General features: G+C 43.3%; 4 non-coding genes across 4 annotated transcripts; 3 read left to right on the top strand and 1 right to left on the bottom strand.

The window, feature by feature from the left end:
• The first annotated feature begins 4,350 nt into the window (after positions 1–4,350).
• Positions 4,351–4,648, top strand: LOC147347272 (signal recognition particle RNA). Its single transcript, XR_015153283.1, has one exon.
• Positions 4,649–8,086: 3,438 nt separating this feature from the next.
• On the bottom strand, positions 8,087–8,159 carry TRNAF-GAA (transfer RNA phenylalanine (anticodon GAA)). Its single transcript has one exon. It is a non-coding gene; the product is annotated as a tRNA-Phe (tRNA).
• A 744-nt stretch (positions 8,160–8,903) lies between these two features.
• On the top strand, positions 8,904–8,975 carry TRNAE-CUC (transfer RNA glutamic acid (anticodon CUC)). The gene has a single exon. It is a non-coding gene; the product is annotated as a tRNA-Glu (tRNA).
• Positions 8,976–12,198: 3,223 nt separating this feature from the next.
• TRNAL-AAG (transfer RNA leucine (anticodon AAG)) lies at positions 12,199–12,280 on the top strand. Its single transcript has one exon. It is a non-coding gene; the product is annotated as a tRNA-Leu (tRNA).
• The last annotated feature ends 2,315 nt before the right edge of the window (positions 12,281–14,595 follow it).

The following is a 14,595-nucleotide window of genomic DNA, read 5'->3' as shown; positions in this document are numbered from 1 at the left end:
ACTCCATAATTTAGAGACTGGGAAGAGGAGGAAATAGAGAAGGAACTTTGAGGTAAAGTTCAAGTGTGTGGCATTGAAGATAAGGCTCCCACTGTGTCCTCACTATCTACTAATATGTAACAAAGAATTCCAAAACACAGTGGTTTGTGGTATGCAGAATAGCGGCCATTCTAAAAACATTCTCTAATCCCTGGAACCTGTGAATGTTACCTTCCATGGTAAGAGGTACTTTTCAGATGTGATTAAGGACCATGAGACAGGAAGATGATCCTAATCACGAGTCCTTAGAAGTGGGGTGGGGGAAAAGAAGACTAGGTAAAGAGATATGATTTTGAGGACTCTGACACATCATTCATGGCTTTGAAGAGCCAAGGAAGGTAGCAGCCTTTAGAAGATGGGAGTGTCCTTTAGCTTACAGCCAGCAGACAACAGAGACTTCTTTTGTAGTCCTACCACTGCAAAAAACAACTCTGTGAAGCAGGAAACAGATTCTCCCCTTAAGCCTCCAGAAGGGAATGCAGGCTGCCAATACCCTGCCCTCACTTCTTCTTCTTTTTTAATTGTTTTATTTTATTATTGGACACATAGCATGTGGGATCTTAGTTCCCCATCCAGGTGTTGAATCCAGTCTCCCTTCATTGGGAGCTTAGAGTCTTAACCACTGGACCACCAGTGAAGTCCCCAAATGTATCACTTCTGACCTGCAAAATTCTAAGATAATAAATTTGTGTTGTTTCAAGCCACTACATTTGCTGTGATAGCAGTAGAAAACCACTTTATTATCTCTCTTGATTCTGTTGGTTGACTGGGCTCATCTGGGCAACTCTGCTCCAGGAGATGTCAGCAGGAACTTCGATCCTCTGAAGACTTGATTGGACTGACTTGTTCAAGATGGACAGCTCATGTGACAGGTGTTGGCATTTGGTGTTTGTGATCTGCTAGGAGTTTCGTTGAGACTGTTGCCCAGAGTGCCTGACTGTGGCCTTTCCATGTGCCTGGGTTCTGAAAGGGAGCTTCTCAGGTTGAGCATTTCAAGAAACCTCATCAGAAGCTGCTGGGGTTCTTATGACTCAGATGGGCCTGGAATGGGCAAAACGTCATTTCAATGAAATTCTACTAGGTCAGCCAAGATTAATTGTGAAAATGTGCTACACAAAGGTGTGATTACTGAGAGACCTGCAACACTGGGGTCTGTTTTGGGAGACTAACTACCACACAAGCTAATTCTTTTTTCATCTGCAACATCATCTTAATCTTATTCTCTGGCCTGTACATTGTTGATGCTCTGCTCAGGTCTACTTGAACTTGGAACTAGGGATTTTGACACCTTTTCAGCTTTGTACCTGTCTGACTCTTTGCGAGCCCATGGACTATACAGTCCATGGAATTTTCCAGGCCAGAATACTGACCTGTATAGTCCATGCGGTCGCAAAGAGTCGGACACAACTGAGCAACTTTCATCATTTCATCATCAGCTTTGTACCTGTTGATGCTTCATGGAAAGAATCTTTCCATGCCCTATGGATCTGACATAATTCCAACATGTGTGATTTTCCACCACATCACCAAGCAGTTCTTTATACCAGCTGGGTATCCTACACTTCAACTCAGTTCTAACACTATCTACCCAGAGATAATGTCAGATTTTACCAATTAGGGGCTGGGTTCCACAAGACTGCCCTCCACTTCAGATGCCAATCACGAGTCCAGGTTGTCAGCTGTGCATATGATCAACTGGAGTTTAAAGGAGTTTAAAGGAGAGGAGTTTAAAAAACTCCTCTCTCTGAGTTTGATTAATTTGCTAGATAAAAGAACTCAGAGAAACATTTTATATATGAGTTTCAGTTCGGTTTAGTTGCTCAGTCATGTCCGACTCTTTGCGACCCCATGGACTGCAGAACCCCAGGCCTGCCTGTCCGTTACCAACTCCCAGGCACCCCACTCCAGTATTCTTGCCTGGAGAATCCCATGGACGGAGGAGCCTGGTAGGCTACAGTCCACGGGGTTGCAAAGAGTCGGACATGACTGAGCGACTTCACTTTCACTTTTCATGTCCATCAAGTCGGTGATGCCATCCAGCCATCTCATCTTCTGTCGTCTCCTTCTCTTCCCACCTTCAATCTTCCCAGCATCAGGGTCTTTTCAAATGAGTCAGTTCTTCACATCAGGTGGCCAAAGTATTGGAGTTTCAGCTTCAGCATCAGTCCTTCCAATGAATATTCAGGACTGATTTCCTTTATAGTTGGATCGCTTTGCAGTCCAAGGGACTCTCAAGTCTTCTCCAACACCACAGTTCAAAAGCATCAATTCTTCAGTGCTCAGCTTTCTTTATAGTCCAACTCTCACATCCATCCATGACTACTGGAAAAACCATAGCTTTGACTAGATGGACCTTTGTTGGCAAAGTAATGTCTCTGCTTTTTAATATGCTGTCTAGGTTGGTCTAACTTTTCTTTCTTTTAATTTCATGGCTCCAGTCACCATCTGCAGTGATTTTGGAGCCCTCCAAAATAAAGTCTGTCACTGTTTCCGCTGCATCTGTCTGCCAAGAAGTGATGGGACCATTTGCCATGATCTTAGTTTTCTGAATGTTGAGCTTGTATGAGTTTACTGGCTTATTATAAGAGGCTCTGGAATAATTAGAAGGGAGAGTTGCAAAGGGCAAGGTATGGGTAAAGGAACATGGAACTTCCATCCCTTCTCTGAGCTGGTCACAGTCCTCACATTTCCAAGTCCTCACATTTCCAGCCCCAAACTCTTCAAACCCTGTCCTTTAAAAAAAAAAAAAATTTTTTTTTAATGGATGCTTCATTATATAGGCACTATTATTAAATCATAGGCCATCAGTAATTTAATTGACTCAATGGACGTGAGTTTGAGCAAGCTCCAGGAGCTGGCAATGGACAGGGAAGCCTGGCATGCTGCAGTCCATGCGCAGAGTCACATGACTGAGCAACTGAACCGAACTGAACTAGCTACTCTCCCCTCCCTGGAGTTGAAGGTGGGACTGAGAGTTTCAATCCTTCAATCAGAAGATTAGTTTCCTTGCAATCTGACCCCTCCAAGTGAGTTGTTCCAAAATTCCCTCATTAACATAACAAAAGGCACCTTTATGGTTCTCATCAATTAGGAAAGTCCTAGGGTTTCAGAAACTGTGTGTCCTGTGAGGAAGACCCAATAATATTTATTATAAATCTTGACCACACCTTCCTTACCTGCCTAATCATAGTTCATCCTTAAGACACATTTCAGCTATCATCTCCTCCAATAAACCCTCCCCATCTTTAGGTTAGGTGCCTGGATTGATGATGTCCTCTACACAAAACCCTGCCCTTACATCTATGGAAGAATACAATTTTTAATTCTCACTGATTTATTTGTTTGCATTTTTTTAAAATCAGGCCATAAGCTCCTCAGAAGAGTGCATTTTGTACTCTCTGATTCCCCAGATGGACAGCACAAAGAGGGGTCTCAGTAAATGTTGGCTGACAGAGCAGTAATTGAACACTTCTCTACATTTATTATTATCTCTGTAAAGAATCTGCCTGCAATGCAGGAGGTCTAGGTTCGATCCCTGGGTCAGGAAGATCCCCTGGGGCAGGAAATCGCAACCCACTCCAGTATTCTTGCCTGGAGAAATTCATGGACAGAGGAGCCTGGCCGGCTACAGTCCATGGGGTCGCAGAGTCGGACACGACTAAGCAACTAACACACATACTGCGTTTATTTATTACTTAGCACAAAGCAGCAAACAAATGCATCCAACATGGTACTGTACATATGTCAAGGTTTCAACCAGGCAAAAAGTTATGCATGCAGGAGGGCGGGGACTAAAAAGGGTACGGGGTCGGGGGTGGTGGGGTAGATGCCTACGATCGTTTGGGAAGGCACAACTGTGGGTATCTTTTATTTTTCTCCATAATGTTCTAATATAAAGCTGTCACTGTTAAATAAGGGTGTAGAATTTGCCGCACGGGCCGCTGATTGGCCACACCTGGGAGTTTCTTAGACATGAAGAATCTCAGAGCTCACCCCCAGATCCATATCATTAGAACCTGCATTTTGGCGAGACCCCCCTGTGATTTTGTACGCGCATTGAAATTTGCGAAGAACGCTCAACGCTCATCCTCTGATACATTTACGGCCGTTTATGCAAAGATTCCCAGGACAACACAATAAAAGAAGCATATTCACATCTCTGCCCTTGCTTTCTGCGTCTCTTGAGCCCCTTCCAGCAATCTTGAGGGGGTAGTGGGCTGGGAACAAGGGAGTCGCCGCGTGGGTCCCGCACCGCATCACTGCAGGGCAGCCGGCCGCGGCCTCCAGGCCCGCGGCGCCTCGTCTCCCAGCGCCGGGCTCGGTGGCGCGCGCCTGTAATCCCAGCTTCTTGGGAGGCTGAGGCCGGCGGATCGTGGGTGCCCGGGGGTTCGGGACTCCGGCGCTGTGTAGAGCGGGCGTCCGCACTGGGCCCGGCACCAACATGGGGCTCCCGGGGGAGCCCGGGGGTACCAGGTTGTCTAAGGAGGGGGGGACCCGGCCCAGGCCGGACACGGAGCAGGTCAAACTCCCCGTGCTGGGCGGCGGTGGGACCGCGCCTGCGAGCAGTGCCTGCAGTTCTGCCCGGACATCCGACGAGACCCGGTCTCTTTTGTTCACCTTCCCTTTACAGGATTCTCTCTTAAAAAAAAAAAAAAACCATTTTTTCCTCAGCATTATTCTCGGTCAACCACCTGACTTCAGGGCGCATACTGCTGTTAAAAGATAAACTGAGGCATCTTAAATTTTAAAAAAGATTTTATTTGAACAAAAATCGATGCCAGTGGAGCAGCATCCAATCTAGCGGATAGGAAGGAGCTCCGAGGAGCTGTATAAAATGGAAGGCTCTGGTAGAAGTGAGCAGGAACAAGGAAGGTATATTAGGGAAAAAAGATGATTGCTGCTGCTGCTGCTAAGTCGCTTCAGTCGTGTCCGACTCTGTGCGACCCCATAGACGGCAGCCCACCAGGCTCCCCCGTCCCTGGGATTCTCCAGGCATGAACCTAGTTATTGCTAAATTTCTTTCCTTTAGGGGATGGCAGGAGCTAGATTATCTAACTAATACTGATCAGGTAATTCCTGATTGACTGGTTTTACATTACATTTCCAGGCGGGCAAAAACGCTAAGTCTGGGCTTGGTGACAATGAGGCTTAGCATAAATGACTCCATTTTGGGCCTGACTTTATTATTATTATTTTTTTTAACACTACCTGTTTGCTTTATCTTTACATGTTGCACACAGGGGTAGGGTGGTGCAGTCAGGCAAACTGGAAGAAACTCTTCTTAATGACTTATTATCCCGGGGATTTCTGCACTCTGCAAATCAGCCTTCCGCAAAACAGTAAGGCTCTATTGCATTTTGTAAGTACTGCTTCAGTATATTGCATTACCTGACAAGTGTATAATCCAAGACAGATGTGCAACAGGTCTGAACTTTAAGTTATTTTCAGGAACTTCTCACTCAAAAACCTGTACACAAAAGTTCTTCCTCGACTGGACAGAAGACCTGAAGAGACATTTCACCAAAGCAGATATATAGATGGCAAATACACACACGAAAATATTTTCAACATCTTTAGCCACTGCTGCTGCTGCTGCTAAGTCGCTTCAGTCGTGTCAGACTCTGTGAGACCCCATAGACGGAAGCCCACCAGGCTCCCCCATCCCTGGGATTCTCCAGGCAAGAACACTGGAGTGGGTTGCCATTTCCTTCTCCAATGCATGAAAGTGAAAAGTGAAAGGAAAGTCGCTCAGTCGTGTCCGACTCTTAGCGACCCCATGGACTACAGCCTACCAGGCTCCTCCGTCCATGGGATTTTCCAGGCAAGAGTACTGGAGTGGGGTGCCATTGCCTTCTCCATCATTAGCCACTAGGGAAATGCAAATTACAACCACAATGAGATGTTACTAGATTCCTATCAGAAGAGCTACAATAAAACTAGTAACAACGCCAAAGGTTGATGAGGCTATATATGTTGCTGATAGGTTAGGGTTAGGGTCAGGATTAGGGGTTAGGGTTAGGGTTAGGGTTAGGTGCAACCACTTTGGGAAACATTTTGTCAGTTTCTTTAAAAACTAAATATGCAAGTACCATGCTACCCAACAGCTGCACTCCTGAACATATATCCCAGAGAAATGATGACTGATGTTTACATAAAAACTATCTGCAAGTGTTTACAGTATATTTATTCATACTGGTAGAAACCTGGAAACAACCCAAATGTCCTTCAATGGAGAATGTTCAAACTGTGGTGAATAATATACAGAATACTATTCAGTAATAAGAAGGACGAACTACAAAAGGTTCAACAACTTGGATGAATCTCCAGAAAATTACAGTGAGTGCAAAAAGCCAGTCCCAATAGATTATATTGTATATATGGTTCTATTTATATAACATTCTTGAAATCGCAAAGTTGTAGAAATGGAAAGCAGATTAGTGGTTGCCAGATGTTGGGGTGGGGGGAGTAAGAGGTCAGCATCTATAAAAGGGCAACCTGAGGACCCTAGTGGTGATGGAAATGTTCTGTACTTTGACTTTATCAATATCAATACCCTGCTCCTGATACTGCATTATAATTTTGCAATGTGTCACTATTGGGGGCAACTCAGTAAAGCATACATGATATCTTTCTTCATTATTTCTTATAACTGAATGTGAACTTACAATCATCTAAAAGTTAAAAATGAATTTTAAAAAGACAGAGGTCAGAACACTGAGAAGAAGCCATTTCTGAAAAGAGTCCTTAGAAGCTGGGGAGAGAGAAGATGGAAACAGAGCAGCCGGAAAGCACAGAGAAGAAACGGTCCAAGGAAGACTGTGTCGAGAAGGAAGAGTTGTCAATAGTTTGCATTCTGCACAAAATTAAGTTTAGGGCTGGGGGAAAAGCCAAAGCATTAGAAACTTGAGTGGCTGATGGTAATGTTTTCTTAGGATTGGAAGGCAGAAGTAAGCTGATGAGCAATTAAGGCAAGGAAGCCAAGACAAATACTGTTCCTGACACAAGTTTGGTGGTGAGTGGAAGGAAAGCCTCTGGGGAAGAAACCTGAGGGCAAGACAGGAGAGCATGTGTTCTCTTCTTGTCTACAGATGAGGATTAGGCATTTTGTAGTCTGAAGAGAGGCAGGTAAGAGGGAGAGAGATCAAAGACACAAGGGTAGAATGGAATTCAGGAGAAGGTTGTCAAAAGCTCAGCTGGAGTATTAATTAACCTTGGAAATGAGGGAAAACTTTTCCTCTGAGTAGCAAGAGGTTGGAATATGTGAAGAACCAGAAAATTAGGAGATAGGGAAAAAATAAACCACAGGAGTATCATGAGTCTTCTTTCTTTCAAGGCTCTGGCTCAGTTTACCACGCACCCTGCCACGTACTCTCTTCCAGCCAGGAGCCACCTCTTCAATTCAACTCAGATGACTTCATTTTCTAGGAAACTTTCTTCAGTTCTCCTGCCTTGCCTCTCTCTTTCTCTTCAGAATTACATAGGAGTCCACTTATTCAATAAATTTTTACTGAAGGAAAATGATGTCGAGAAAAAAATGTAATTGATATTCCTCATATTAAACTTTTCTTTTTCATATCTACCTGGGAGACTAGTATCCTTTGCATTAGAATCTGGCAGAGAATAAGATTAGGGGGAAAGGGGACATCATTAAGTAGAAATGAACGGGAGAAAGTGGAGTCCCCTTGATTTTGGCTTACGGTTGCTGGACTAATTCCATGGGAATGAAGAAGATGCAGGTTTGAAGAAAGAGGATCATAGCATAAATGGAACAGAATCCGAACCAAGAAAGAAGATACACACTAAATATTACAAAAAAGAAGGGAAAGTGGTTTTCCTTTAGCACATTTGGAACTATTTCCATTTAGTTAAATATAGAAGTCCATCCCTAGGCTTCTCCGACTGAAAGAATCGTCTTATTGCACAATCCTCTTGTGTCTTCCTTTATGAATTTGAGAAAAAAAAGTCTCCTATTTTTTTGGTTCTGTGTGTATTTTGTTTACATTAGTACATTCAGTATTTTAATAAACACTAAAATAAATCGCCTTCCTGCCGAAACCCGGGATTGAACCAGGGACCTTTAGATCTTCAGTCTAACGCTCTCCCAACTGAGCTATTTCGGCTCCGCCCACAAGCCTTTAAAATAATGTGTAATGGCTTTATTCTCTGTCCTTTTAGTCACTACTTATTAAGAATTCGTTTGATAAACATCACGATAAGCGCCTGAGGAAGTCAAAGATAAATTTTAAAAGGACTTTCATCTTCTAATGGCTCACCAGTTTATAAGGAGAAAGAGAAGACAATTACAAATTAATGTTTTAAGAACTGCTGTAATGACTTCGTTAAATGTACAATTTATTCCTGAGTAACTCCACAGGTCTGGAGCAGGGAAAGAGACTGTGAAGCTACAATGCTCCGATTTCTTCTTCTTCGGCGTTGCCACATCTTCCTCTCTTCCATATTTTATTGGTTGGCGCGGACAGGCTGCTGCTGCTGCTGCTAAGTCGCTTCAGTCGTGTCCGACTCTGTGCGACCCCATAGACGGCAGCCCACCAGGCTCCCCCGTCCCTGGGATTCTCCAGGCAAGAACACTGGAGTGGATTGCCATTTCCTTCTCCAATGCATGAAAGTGGAAAATGAAAGTGAAGTCGCTCAGTCGTATCCGACTCTTCGCGACCCCATGGACTGCAGCCCACCAGGCTTCTCTATGGGATTTTCCAGGCAAGAGTACTGGAGTGGGGTGCCATTGCCTTCTCCGGGTGCGGACAGGAGGTCCTTGTAAAAACGAAAGTGATCCTATCACAGTGTCGCTTTGTACCTAAGAAGCGTTAGCCTCGTAGGTTTTTCTTGACAGCTTTCTAGCACCTTCCCTGGTGGTCTAGTGGTTAGGATTCGGCGCTCTCACCGCCGCGGCCCGGGTTCGATTCCCGGTCAGGGAAGAAATAGCTCGTTTTTGATTTTACTACCAGTGTTCCCGCATAGGGGAAACTTTAGAAGTGTATGCAAGCTAACTTTTAATTTCCATATGAAACATTTTCGGTTTAGAAGCCCTGCAATGGTTTTGATATTCTAAGCTCAAAATGACAAATGATGTAAATTTCAATGGTTTACAAAGAATGGGTAAATGAGTTAGCTACTTGTCATTGATCAAAAAGCTGTCCACTATTCCTAAATGCCTCAAAATTTTAATCTATTCGATTGGATGATCCAGTGAGAGGCAAATTTTGGAGGCAATTGATTAGCTTTAGGAGTTGATTGAGATTAGCATAACATAATGAAAAAACAGTTACGAATGAAGATGAAAGAAATCGAGAAGCTATTTTCTGGACGTTTGTATTCGCTGGTTGTGGGCGAGTTTCTGAATCCGGGAGAGCAGCTGGAATTTTGAAAAGCACTCTCTCTGGTGGATTTTCTAGTTTCACTGCTTTGGGAGAAGGGAGATCGCCAGAAATACTGGCAGGGTAATTGAATCTTGGGCCTAGGCGAGCTCCGGACTGCCTGATCTCCCCAGCGCCTCCACCTCTCTTTAGCTACGAATTTACAATTTGTCTGGGGTTTGCTAAGAAAGAAAATAGGGGAAGGCTAGATCATTAAAGGAAAACTGTCAAAAACTAAGAAACAGGCAAAGTATTGAGCATGTCTGAATGCGCACCTGAGAAATTTACTGATAACTACTTGAGGAAAAGCGGATCCTGTTATTCTCCTGACTTTTGACAGTTTCATGCCTTTGTGATAACTAGCTTCTGTCTGACAGTACTGGGGCACGAAGCTTTGTTACTTGGTTTGTCTAAATAACAGTCACAGGTGTATTGCTTATTATTTCCTTCTCATTTCTTATAAAAGTTCAGTGTGCATTTGAACTCTTCAAAAATTTCCAAATAGAAATCATGGTGTCCCTGATCTTACTCTACAAACAGATGGTGTTTTATGATCATGTTAAATGAAACAGTAGTACTCTTTCTAACTAATTGCACATTTCCTGCTCTCCCCCAACCCCCAAATATAAATCCCCAAATTTCAAAACCTCTTTGAGCTGGGACACTCCTTTGTTAGTTTGCCAACAGTCTTCTTATGTTAATACATTTTAACACCTATGTAATATCAATTTATATAAGAAATTTTATTTTTCTCTAAGCATAAAAGTAGTAGTTTGTTGAATTTCTCTGTATACTGAAGCTGTTTTGTGTTTTTTTTTTGCTTAATGTTTCAGAGGAAATCAACCTATAGGCCTGATGGCAAACACCTCTTTTTTTTTTTTTTTTGGCAAACACCTCTTGAACAACATCTTCTTTTAATGATATTTTGTCTCCTTTCTATGTAGCAAGAATCTTTTGCTTCATTTCTTTTTAATATCTGTTTTTTAGAGAGGAGTCTGGGTAGAACCCTTAAATGTGTTTAATGCTCTTCTAAATATTAAAACTTTTCCACATAAACTTGATTGGATTAGAGACAAAGGACTCTTCTTTGAAAGCTACCTGAATTTTCTTCTTCTGCGTGGAGATCATTTCTCCCTCACCTCTTTCTCTCTGCTTGCATTTCTCACTTCTTCATGAATCTCTGTCTTCCCTCCAGGAGAGGGCCTGTTGGAGGAAATGGGTTGCAGGTTCAATCTTGACCCTGGCCTCCCTCCACCCAAACTTTCCTTATTACACTTCTCACCAGGTCTGTCTCACTCCAACATACATTCCTCAGTGCATTCATAAATTCTTCCAACCAGGCCTTTCCAGATCTATGCTAAGTTAGCTCTTCCAACTAAATGTGGATGCAGCCCTCCTTTATTTACAACCCTGAGTTATAATTACCTGATGAATGTTTGCCTTCCCTGGTAGTTCTGAGGGTGAGGATAGCACTGGTCAAATGTTTCTACTGAATACTCAGTGTACAGCTTAGCGCCCAGGTGCCCAGGATCAATACTTGTTGAATGAATGAGTGGGCTCCTGATGCCCAATCTTTGATATAGTCAGTTTATCTCAATTTATTTCTTCAATTTTCTTTTTTCCCCTTGTTAGTTTACCATGTAGGAATGCAAACCCCAGAAAGAGAAAACTGGTCTCTAAATTGATGCCTTTGATGGATCAAGATGATGCTGATGAAGTATTAAACTAGTTAGTACCTAGCAGGAGGATATCATTGCTCTTTGTGTTTGAGGGTTAAACTTGTCACAAAGTGGTCAGTTTCCATCAAATTATGTCCATATTGCCATCCAGGACTGGTGGGAGTACATATTAATAATACTGATAGTGGAGGAGAGTCTACTGGTGTTGTGAGGGACCGAGAGGGAGAACCACGGAGAGGGCTCGAAATGACACAGCAGATGAGAAAAGAGGCTCCTAGCTTGGGATATACGGAGAAACTAGGGAAAGAAGCTTTAGGAAGAGTAGGGGGTGACTATGTTGCTTTTGCTCTGTTGAGAACCCTTTTTCTTAGAGATTTTCCTAAGGTAATCTCCTTAGAAAATAACACCTGGTAATTGATAAATTATTGCAGCTAAGGATAATGCATGTATGCAGCCTAAGTCACTTCAGTCATGTCTGACTCTGCGACACCATGGACTGTAGCCCGCCAGGCTACTCCTCTGTCCATGGGATTCTCCAGTCATGAATACTGGAGTGGGTTGCCATGCCCTTCTCCAGGGGATCTTTCCGTCCCAGGGATGGAACCTGCCTCTCTTTATAGTTTTGATTCAAACCTTGGCGTTTCAAAATGAACCGCCCAGTGCCTTTGGTCCTGGGGGCATTTCTGCAGAGACCGCGTTCGTCCTGAGAACTGGGCTCTGTGCTCCTTTCGTCGGGTTGTCTTTCCCCCCTAGCTTCCCCTCATCCAAAACCACTCCTGGACTCTCAGCTGTGTCGCGGCTGCGGGGGACATCACCGTCCACCGTGGACCTGCAACCCACACGACCACCTGCAGCTCTTTCCTCCCGGGTTGGTTACAAACGGGCGGGCGGCTCGGATCCCCTGATTTCCTTCCCCGCTGCTCCCAACTGTGGGGAAATAGGGTATTAGGGATCAGGCTGGGTGGTGGTTGAACGCCAGGCAGAATTCTATGGCAGTATTGGTGAGGAGAACGCCAGATAAATGTCCTAGAACTGGAACGTGACGGAACCGTAAAGGGAAGACTATCACTCTTAGTAAAAATGAGGAAGAACCAAGCTCCGGAAGAGGTAGCGTGGCCGAGCGGTCTAAGGCGCTGGATTAAGGCTCCAGTCTCTTCGGGGGCGTGGGTTCGAATCCCACCGCTGCCAGGGCTGTTTTCTTTATTGTGAGATTGCGTGATGTTAGACGACTTTTCTTCATGCCCGAAGTGGGCAGTTCTAATATTCTACAAAGTCAGTCCTTATCTTCCCCCATTTTGACTTCTGTTTACCCAAGGGCCATAGGTAACTACCCCAAAACAATGCTCAACGGAAAACATGCGCTCAAATAATCTCTTAGTCTATACATTGTTGTTCAGTCTGTTTGAGCGGCCAGTATATTTTCGGCATCATTCTAGGCCCTGAGGATGCAACAATCAATAACACAAACAATAAGTGCTTTTATGCATACAATCCTTATTACAAACAAATGACTGGATGTTAGATTCCTGGGAATGCCCTGCAATTCAATATAGATCCTGTCAGTGCCTCCGAGGGAATAATTTATACTGAAAATAGTCACTATCCTTTCTCCAGCCTCTCTCAGCTCACTTCCTTCGTGTCCTTCTCTAATTTGGAAATACTTATAGGATGGGAATGGAGAAAAGTATCAAAATCGTCTTTTTTCGGCTCCTTGTTTGAAAAATCTTTTCTTGACCTGAGGGCATACAAATATTTTCCGAAATTTACAACTATATAGCAGAGTCGAGTCTATCCTAATTTCCCTGGAAGAAGAAATGACAACCCACTCTACAGTTTTTGCTTGGCAAATCCCATGGACAGACGAGTCTGGTGGGCTACAGTCCCTGAGGTCTAAAAAAGAGTCAGACACAACTGAGTAACTGAGCATTCACCCCACTTTGCTGCTGCTGCTGCTGCTGCTAAGTCGCTTCAGTCGTGTCCGACTCTATGCGATCCCATAGACGGCAGCCCACCAGACTCCCCCGTCCCTGGGATTCTCCAGGCAAGAACACTGGAGTCGGTTGCCATTTCCTTCTCCAATACATGAAAGTGAAAAGTGAAATTGAAGTCGTTCAGTCGAGTCCGACTCTTAGCGACCCCATGGACTGCAGCCTACCAGGCTCCTCCGTCCGTGGGATTTTCCAGGCACGAGTTCTGGAGTGGGTTGCCATTGCCTTTTCTGTCACCCCACTTTAGGATTCTTTTAAAATGTGCTGACTTTTCCACAGGTAAAATATCCTAAACTTCTTAAGCGTTTTTTCATAATGTTCATTTTCAGTGTTAAAGAAGTATCAAAAGATTCCTGGAGTTTGAGCTAGTAATTTGGGGGTTTTTACTGCAGGACTGAGAGTCAGTTGGGAGTTTTAAAGGCAGTTGTACACCTGAAGTGAACAAAATATTGTAATCAACTATACTTCAATAAAAACAAATAAAGCCAGGTGTCACGATCATAGGACTATTTTAGGGAGACAACAGTCATGTTGAAGATGGACTCATGAGGATGAAGTCTACTCTATCTGGGCCCAATACAGAGGTTGCTCAACTTTCACAATGGGATGTCAGGCTTGCCACCTCCTTCAGTTAATCAGTGTTTGAAAGACATGACTGTGCAGTCAATAACACAAAACAGCAACACTCCAGAATTGTCCAGAATTTAAACTGGAATTGAAACTTTGCCAGATTCTGTTAGAAGATGGACTAAAGAAGCGACATGAAAGGATGCACTTGAGGGTTCTCATGATAGGCTAAGGACTTTTGAGTCCAAAATCTAAATGCACGTCATAATTTGCAGGTAAAACAAACATCCTGAACATGTATATACATTTTACAAAAGCATGTATGCTGTTGTAATTAATGAAACCTCAGATTTCTGGAGAACATGACAACATTTTGCCATCAGCATTAAAGTACAACTACTTGTAGTACGTGTATGCATGAGGTGTTGGTGAAAAGTTTTCATCATCAAATAAGGGGTCTTCATACTTAAAAAAGACTGGAAAAGCACTCTGAATTCTCCAGACACATCCTGAACTCTGTTCTTAAGTCACACTGTATCTATCATCTGAAAACCACATATACAGAGTTTCATCTTCCATAGAAGCAATTTTAGAGTTAGAGCCGAAATGTTTTCATCTCAGTTTTCTTCAACAAACTATATAAGAAATGCCTATATAAGGAACATGCTCTAATATACTGTAGACACTGAACCTGAAGACCAATGTTTAATCTGTCTATTGTGTAATAAGCCATGTAATTCCCTTTGGAATTTGTTACTAGGAAATTGTATATCTTGGACTCTGTCCAATTAGCTAAGGTGTAACCATTTCCCAAAATGTTTTCTGTGCAACAAGAGGGCATGAAGGTGCTCCTCCAAACAGGATTCTTTTTGTCCTTCCCTTTGGGAAAGCAATGCTTCTTACAGTTCCTTTGTTTAAGATTTAGAAACGACATCAGCATATTATAAA

This window comes from Bos grunniens, chromosome 23 (assembly GCF_055505025.1).
Source record: "Bos grunniens cultivar Pamir isolate PY7600 chromosome 23, Bosgru_T2T1.0, whole genome shotgun sequence".
In the NCBI taxonomy this organism is placed as follows: domain Eukaryota; kingdom Metazoa; phylum Chordata; class Mammalia; order Artiodactyla; family Bovidae; genus Bos; species Bos grunniens.
Note: the sequence above shows the minus strand (reverse complement) of the source record. Positions and strands in the feature narration are given on the sequence as shown.